We start from the raw sequence: 8,169 nt of genomic DNA, 5'->3' as shown, positions 1-8,169 counted from the left end.
GTCCAATTATGGAGACTTGGCACGGAAAAGTCCAAGCAGGGAGCTTGGCACGGGGAAAAGTCCAGGTATGGAGACTTGGCACGGAAAAGCACAAGCAGGGAGCTTGGCACGGGAAAAGTCCAAGTATGGAGACTTGGCACGAAAAAGTCCAAGCAGGGAGCTTGGCACGGGAGAAGTCCAAGTATGGAAGCTTGGCATAGGAAATCGGAGAGGGCTCGGCAGCTCGTTCTCCGGACTAGGTCAGAGAGGGCTCGGGAGCTCGTTCTCTGGACCAAACGATGTCGGAGAGGGCTCGGCAGCTCGTTCTCCGGACTAGGTCAGAGAGGGCTCGGTAGCTCGTTCTCTGGATTGGATGAAGTCGGAGAGGGCTCGGTAGCTCGTTCTCCGGACTAGGTCAGAGAGGGCTCAGTAGCTCGTTCTCTGGACCGGATGAAGTCGGAGAGGGCTTGGTAGCTCGTTCTCCAGACTAGGTCAGAGAGGGCTCGGTAGCTCGTTCTCTGGACCGGACAACGAAGTCGGAGAGGGCTCGGTAGCTCGTTCTCCGGACTAGGTCAGAGAGGGCTCGGTAGCTCGTTCTCTGGACCGGACATGGAAGTCGGAGAGGGCTCGGTAGCTCGTTCTCCGGACTAGGTCAGAGAGGGCTCGGTAGCTCGTTCTCTGGACCGGATGAGGAAGTCGGAGAGGGCTCGGTAGCTCGTTCTCCGGACTAGGTCAGAGAGGGCTCGGTAGCTCATTCTCAAGACCAGGAAGGCCTTAGGATTTAGGGATGAGAAGCTCTAAATCCACATGGGCATTGGATCGGTCAGCAGACCGATCCAGTGATACTCAGGTTTATCTGATCGGTCTGGTGACCGATCAGTAACCAAACAGAGGTCACTGTGAGTTATCTGATCGGTCTGTAGACCGATCAGGAAGCCTACTGATCGGTCCACAGACCGATCAGGAAGCGATCAGAAACGAGAACAAGTATGGGGATCGGTCTGGGGACCGATCAGCCTAGGGCCTGATCGGTCCACAGACCGATCAGGAGACTCCCAGACCGATCAGGTTGGAGCCTGATCGGTCCAGGCCTAGCCGTTGCGACACAACGGCTAGATTTCTGTGTTACTCTTTGTCTTCTTCACAGGTGCAGCAGGTGCAGGATATATATCGAGGTCGAGGGCCTCTACAGGAACAGTTCTTGCTCTTCCTCCTTACTGTGATTTGAGCTTTGCTGAGCTCCTCTTTGATGAAGCTTCGTGTGAGCTTCCCTCGACTGGTTGATCAGATGCTGTTGGCATCATCCGTGAAGTTGCTGCTTCATCAACGGACTCCAGTCGTCGAGAAGAAGGCAAGCAAACTTGGTAGAGTGTATTTACATTCATATTATCCATTGTTTCTTGCTTTGTTTCTTGTACTCCTTTATTGCTGTTGCAAAAGAGATTGTGGCGAGGTTTCTCCACCCAAAAGGAGTTCTTATTAGCCGATTTTTCGGGGTCTCATCCACCGACGGATTGATAGGATTCGTCCACCTTACGAACACGCCGAGGAGTAGGAGTATCATCTCCGAACCTCGTTATATCGTTGCGTTTGAGGTTTTCCCTTTTCCACTTTCGTTTCTACATGGTATTTCCACTGCGCTAACCTAAATTGTAGGAAGAAACGATAATTTGAGGTCAGCTATTCACACCCCCCCCCCTCTCTAGCTGCATCCAAAGGACCTAACAAGTGGTATCAGAGCGAGGTTGCTCTTCGTCGGATTAACACCCGGGGGAGCACAAGCTAGAGAATGGATCTACTCGGAGAAGACATCACGATTCCACCCTTCTACGATCATGACGACTTCGCGTATTGGAAGGTAAGAATGAAGTATTTTCTTATGACTAACCTAGTGAATTGGAATTGTGTACGAGTAGGTTTTACTCCTCCGGTGGATAAAAAGGGAGAACCTCTCGAGAAGAAGTGGACGAAGGAACAAATCCACCAATCCACAATCAACGATGAGGTAACGAAGATCCTTGAATTTTCATTACCTAATGATATCTTGTGTAAGATAGGTGGATACAACGATGCCAAGGAGTTGTGGAACAACTTGGCTAAGTTCCATGAGGAGAGCTCCAATTCAAGTCATGAAGAGGAGTCAAGTGAGCCAAGTAGCTCACATCATGGAGGTATGGAATTAGAAGTTGAGGGCTACTCAACATCTAAGGAAGAAGAGGAGAAGAGTTCTTCTTCAAGATTGGAGCAAGAAGAAGAAGTCTCTACCTCCGGAAGGGATGAAGAAGAGAGCTTATATCCATCCTCAACCCTAGGTAACTCAAGCAACTTAATTTCAAGTAAATTACATATAATGTGCTTTGAGTGTAGGGAATATGGGCATTACAAGAGTAAATGTCCAAAGAGGATTAGGAAGACTCCACCGGCGCCAAAGGTCAAGGAAGTCGGAGTCCCGATACGCAAGGGCAAGGAGCACGTGGTGTGCTTCCAATGCAAGCAAAGGGGACATTATAGGAGCCAATGTCCGAGGGGGAGGCAACCTCACAAGGACAAGAGACCAAGCACATCTATGGGGGGAGCTAAGGCAAACCCTAAGGTACCCTTTAAGGCATATCCTTGCAATTCTAATAAGACACATGCTAGTAGCTTTATTGCATTTGTCAATAATGATAAGCATGATAACTATAGAAACCGATACATGTGCTTAGGTGCCAAACATGTTAGTCTAGGTAAGGATAATACTAGAAATGCTAACCCTAGAATTAATTCATCTAAGGTTAAGGAAAACCTAGATAGGAATCCCAAAACAATTAGACATATGCCTAGAAATACCTCAAAGAAAAATGACAAATTAAAACTTGAGGTATTAGATGAGAGGTTTGAGTCACAAACCTAAGTCTCAAGTGGTCAAGCCCACTTATCATAATGTTCCATTCGATTATGGAACAAGACCTAGGGCTAGGAAGACCATCACCAAGGTCACAAGGGGAGTCACCCCTAGAGTTGATCTTGATGAGTCCCAAATGACCAAGGCTTTAAAGCCTAGGAGGGTCATTGGGAGGGTTGCTAGGGAAGTCATCCCTAGTGAATACTTAGTGAACCCAATGAGCTCAAATAGGTTTTGGGTTCCTAGGAGCGTGATTCCATCATGCTAGATGGGTTAGGGTGTGCCAACCTTAATTAGATAGGTAGTTAACCTAATCATGGCAAAAGGTGGCATTTTAGGAATTTTCAAGGTGTAATCAAGCCTTGAAAATGAAATTTAAAATTTTACTCATTCCTAAGGTGATTAGGATGTGCCAACCACACTTGAGGAATTTTCTAGGGTCAATCTAATTGGCACATAGTGATCTAAAAATCTTTAGTATATGATTTTAGATCTATTACACTTAGGAATATAGAATTTATGACAAAATGATCAAAATTATCAAAAATGGCAACTAAAGCTAGAATTAGGTATTTTCTATACCTTTATATGTTATTTGCCATATATTGTTTGTCATATGTCATGTCATGACATCATATCTAATTTACTATCATTTGAAATGTCATGATAATGCTTAGGTTAGTTATATGTCATGCCTTATTTAAGTTTCATACTTTATGCCATGACATCATGACATTGGCACATGTTTCCACTTATGATATTATTTTATGCCATGTCATCATACACTATTGCATGTATGATCAATTAAATTGATTTAAGGATAAAAACACAATTTGATATGGAGATCAAATTGTTGTTTAGAAAATGCATGAGAACTTAGCTTAAGATGACCTAAACCCATATCTCACATCAAAATTGACTTGGATGTGTTTGATACACCTTAGATGTGTGTGAGATATTAGGATTATGAGTTAGGATCAAGGTGCATAGTTCTTGTACCTAGATGAGCCTAATTCGAAATTGAGGATCATAGGGAAAGCTTGCGTACAAGTCATGTACACTTAGCCCTAAGATTGTGGTCCTAAATTAAATGGTTTAAAATCATTTCAAAATTGATTTGAAAAATCTTGATGAAGCTTTTCTAATGATAGCATTCATCATTGAGCAAGTTGACACAAAGATGGATTAACCTTGAACTATTTCAAAGTCTTTCGAACTTTGTATCAAGATTTAAAAATGGAAGTTATTTTCATAGAAAACTATTGTTCCATGATAATATATGTTATGAGGAATGTATCCTCAAAATTTTACAATTTTTGAAATTTTCTGTGATTTTTTAGGGGTTTCTGAATTTCGGGAGAAAAATCAGAAATCCCTATCAGAGATTTGTGGACTGATCAGAGGGGATGCTGATCGGTCCAGGGAGGTCTGGATCGGTCACTGGACCGATCCAGGGAAGTGTGGATCAGTCTGGTGACCGATCCAGTAAAGGGCTGATTTTCGACTGATTGTCTGAAATTTCAGCTGGAAGTTGGTATTTTAGATTTCTAAAGGATTGAAACTCTTCAAGACATTGTTGGTGCAATGGTCAAGGGGGAGTTGACCTTTAGGGGGAGTTTTACCTATTGGTCAAAGGGGAGTTGACTTTTAGGGGGAAGTTTTTACTCGATTTCTGAGGATGAGTGATATGGGATTATCACTAAGTTGATTATTATCTTTAGTATCAAGGGGGAAATTAAGGGTTTCAATGAAAGGTATGGGACTTTCATTAGGAAGGAACTCTTAACCTTGATTCACTCTTTTTGATGTGTGTCAAAAAGGGGGAGAAATATCTAGAGAATGTTCAAGGAAGAACATTGGAGTTTGGGGAGAATGTTCAAGGAAGAACATTGATTGGAGAACTATTGGAAAACCTAAGTTAGGTTATCGGGTTAACCTAACTTGATTATGGTTTTTGTCAAACATCAAAAACGGGGAGATTGTTGGTGCAACCTTAGGTCAAGGTTGACCTGGTTGACCCGACTCGAGTTGACCTGACTCGAGTTGTATTTTGATGTTTGACGAGAATAGAAAAGTTGTATCTTGATGTTTGACAAGAATACAAACTTGGGAGATTGTGGGTGCAACCTTCGGTCAAGGTTGACCTGGTTTGCTTGATTCGGTAAAGTCCAAGTATGGAGACTTGGCACGGAAAAGTCCAAGCAGGGAGCTTGGCACGGGGAAAAGTCCAAGTATAGAGACTTGGCACGGAAAAGTCCAAGCAGGGAGCTTGGCACGGGAAAAGTCCAAGTATGGAGACTTGGCACGGAAAAGTCCAAGCAGGGAGCTTGGCACGGGAGAAGTCCAAGTATGGAAGCTTGGCATGGGAAGTCGGAGAGGGCTCGGCAGCTCGTTCTCCGGACTAGGTCAGAGAGGGCTCGGGAGCTCGTTCTCCAGACTAGGTCAGAGAGGGCTCGGACTCGTTCTCCGGACTAGGTCGAGAGGGCTCCGTTCTCTTGACCGGATGAAGTCGGAGAGGGCTCGGTAGCTCGTTCTCCGGACTAGGTCAGAGAGGGCTCGGTAGCTCGTTCTCTAGACCGGATGAAGTCGGAGAGGGCTCGGTAGCTCGTTCTCCGGACTAGGTCAGAGAGGGCTCGGTAGCTCGTTCTCTGGACCGGATGAAGTCGGAGAGGGCTCGGTAGCTCGTTCTCCGGGCTAGGTCAGAGAAGGCTCGGTAGCTCGTTCTCTGGACCAGACATGGAAGTCGGAGAGGGCTCGGTAGCTCGTTCTCCGGACTAGGTCAGAGAGGGCTCAGTAGCTCGTTCTCTGGACCGGACATGGAAGTCGGAGAGGGCTCGGTAGCTCGTTCTCCAGACTAGGTCAGAGAGGGCTCGGTAGCTCGTTCTCAAGACCAGGAAGGCCTTAGGATTTAGGGATGAGAAGCTCTAAATCCACATGGGCATTGGATCGGTCAGCAGACCGATCCAGTGATACTCAGGTTTATCTAATTGGTCTGGTGACCGATCAGTAACCAAACAGAGGTCACTGTGAGTTATCTGATCGGTCTGTAGACCGATCAGGAAGCCTACTGATCGGTCCACAGACCGATCAGGAAGCGATCAGAAACGAGAACAAGTATGGGGATCGGTCTGGGGACCGATCAGGCTAGGGACTGATCGGTCCACAGACCGATCAGGAGCCTCCCAGACCGATCAGGGTGGAGCCTGATCGGTCCAGGCCTAGCCGTTGCGACACAACGGCTAGATTTCTGTGTTGCTCTTTGTCTTCTTCACAGGTGCAGCAGGTGCAGGATATATATCGAGGTCGAGGGCCTCTACAGGAACACTTCTTGCTCTTCCTCCTTACTGTGATTTGAGCTTTGCTGAGCTCCTCTTTGATGAAGCTTCGTGTGAGCTTCCCTCGACTGGTTGATCAGCTGCTGTTGGCATCATCCGTGAAGTTGCTGCTTCATCAACGGACTCCAGTCGTCGAGAAGAAGGCAAGCAAACTTGGTAGAGTGTATTTACATTCATATTATCCATTGTTTCTTGCTTTGTTTCTTGTACTCCTTTATTGCTGTTGCAAAAGAGATTGTGGCGAGGTTTCTCCACCCAAAAGGAGTTCTTATTAGCCGGTTTTTCGGGGTCTCATCCACCGACGGATTGATAGGATTCGTCCACCTTACGGACACACCGAGGAGTAGGAGTATCATCTCCGAACCTCGTTATATCGTTGCGTTTGAGGTTTGCCCTTTTCCACTTTCGTTTCTACATTGTATTTCCGCTGCGCTAACCTAAATTGTAGGAAGAAACGATAATTTGAGGTCGGCTATTCACACCCCCCCCTCTCTAGCCGCATCCAAAGGTCCTAACACCTCCGTGCAGCTCGATTAGCTTTTCCCATAGATCTTTAGCGCTTGAGAATGGACCGACTTGGTTCAATTCTTCTTTGGTTAAGCCGCATTGAAGAGTGCATGTTGCTTTGGCGTCAGCTTCAATCTTCTTCATCAAGCTTATGTCTCAGTTCTCACATGATACTGGTTTTCCAGCACCGTCGAGTGAGAATGCTAGGCCGGTTTGAATGATCATCAACATCTCGACTTGCGTCTTGAGGTGGTACTCCATTCACCCCTTCCACTAACCGAAATCCTCGCCGAAGAAAAGAGGCAGGTGTGCTGTGTTATAGCCTTCTTGGTGGGTCATTGCTAAAAAGAAATCTGGCACAACAAAAAAAATAAAAAACAATGTTCTAAGACTTGATCTTGGATTGGTAGTGTGGGAGAAAAATAAAAAAAAATAATTCACTAATTTCAAGAAAAAATAATAAAATATTAGTAAAAAATATTATTATTAATTTGGTTAAATGCAATATTTTGTCAACACTGACCACGGGTGAAAAAATGAAAATAAAATTTTCAAAAATAATTTTGGAGGGAAAAAAGAAAGGCATAAAAATATCTTAAAAGCAAAAATGATATATAATTTTCTTTCAAAACGAACCCCCTCTGCTCAATTGGTGGTTTCACCAATTCAGAGCGGTATAGCTCTGATACCAATTGTAGGATCGTTGCGCTAGAGGGGGGTTGAATAACACTCATTTTAAAACTAAACTCGGAGATAGGCAGCGGAATAAAGACACAACAAAACAATCGCAAACACCAAGAGTTACTTGGTTCAGAGTTTGTGGTGACTCCTACTCCAAGGCTCGCACGTGAGAGTGCTTTCAATGGGCAATCACTAATCAATCAAAATAAGTACAAGTACAATGATTGATTACAAGTAATTATAAGGCTTAAAGAATAACAACGAATCGGAAATAAAGATCTTCAGCACAGTGGTCGTCGGGACAACTTTTGAGCATCGAGGAAGGGTTTTCACAGCAATGTGAGGAAGGAAAAGTTACTTGGAATGTTGTTCTTGTACATCTAGTCGAGACAGCCTTATATAGCCTGCTAAAGACGCCTTCAGCCTCCATGGAAGGCGCCTCCAGTAAGAATACTTATCCCTTTCACGTCGGAGTCGATAGCTTTCGTGACCTGCGCTATTTATCTATCTGAAGGCGCCTTCAAGCTCCATGGAAGGCGTCTTCCATCCAGCATCCAAGGCACACCTTGCTGTGGGGAGCCTTCACCTAAAGCACCCGAGGCACCTCCGACAACCCCGGAGGCGCCTCGGACACTGTTCATCTGAGCATTTTAAGTCCTTTTCGCTCCCTACAAGATAAGTTAGTCCAAAATACCAAACATACCTTGCAAAATAGAGCTAGCACAATAAAATATGAAATAATAAATTATTTTGACAATCTTCAGGCTGTCCGGTTCTGACTTC

This window comes from Zingiber officinale, chromosome 3A, assembly GCF_018446385.1.
Source record: "Zingiber officinale cultivar Zhangliang chromosome 3A, Zo_v1.1, whole genome shotgun sequence".
NCBI lineage: Eukaryota > Viridiplantae > Streptophyta > Magnoliopsida > Zingiberales > Zingiberaceae > Zingiber > Zingiber officinale.
The sequence above is the reverse complement of the archived record's forward strand: the minus strand, read 5'-3'. Positions refer to the sequence as shown.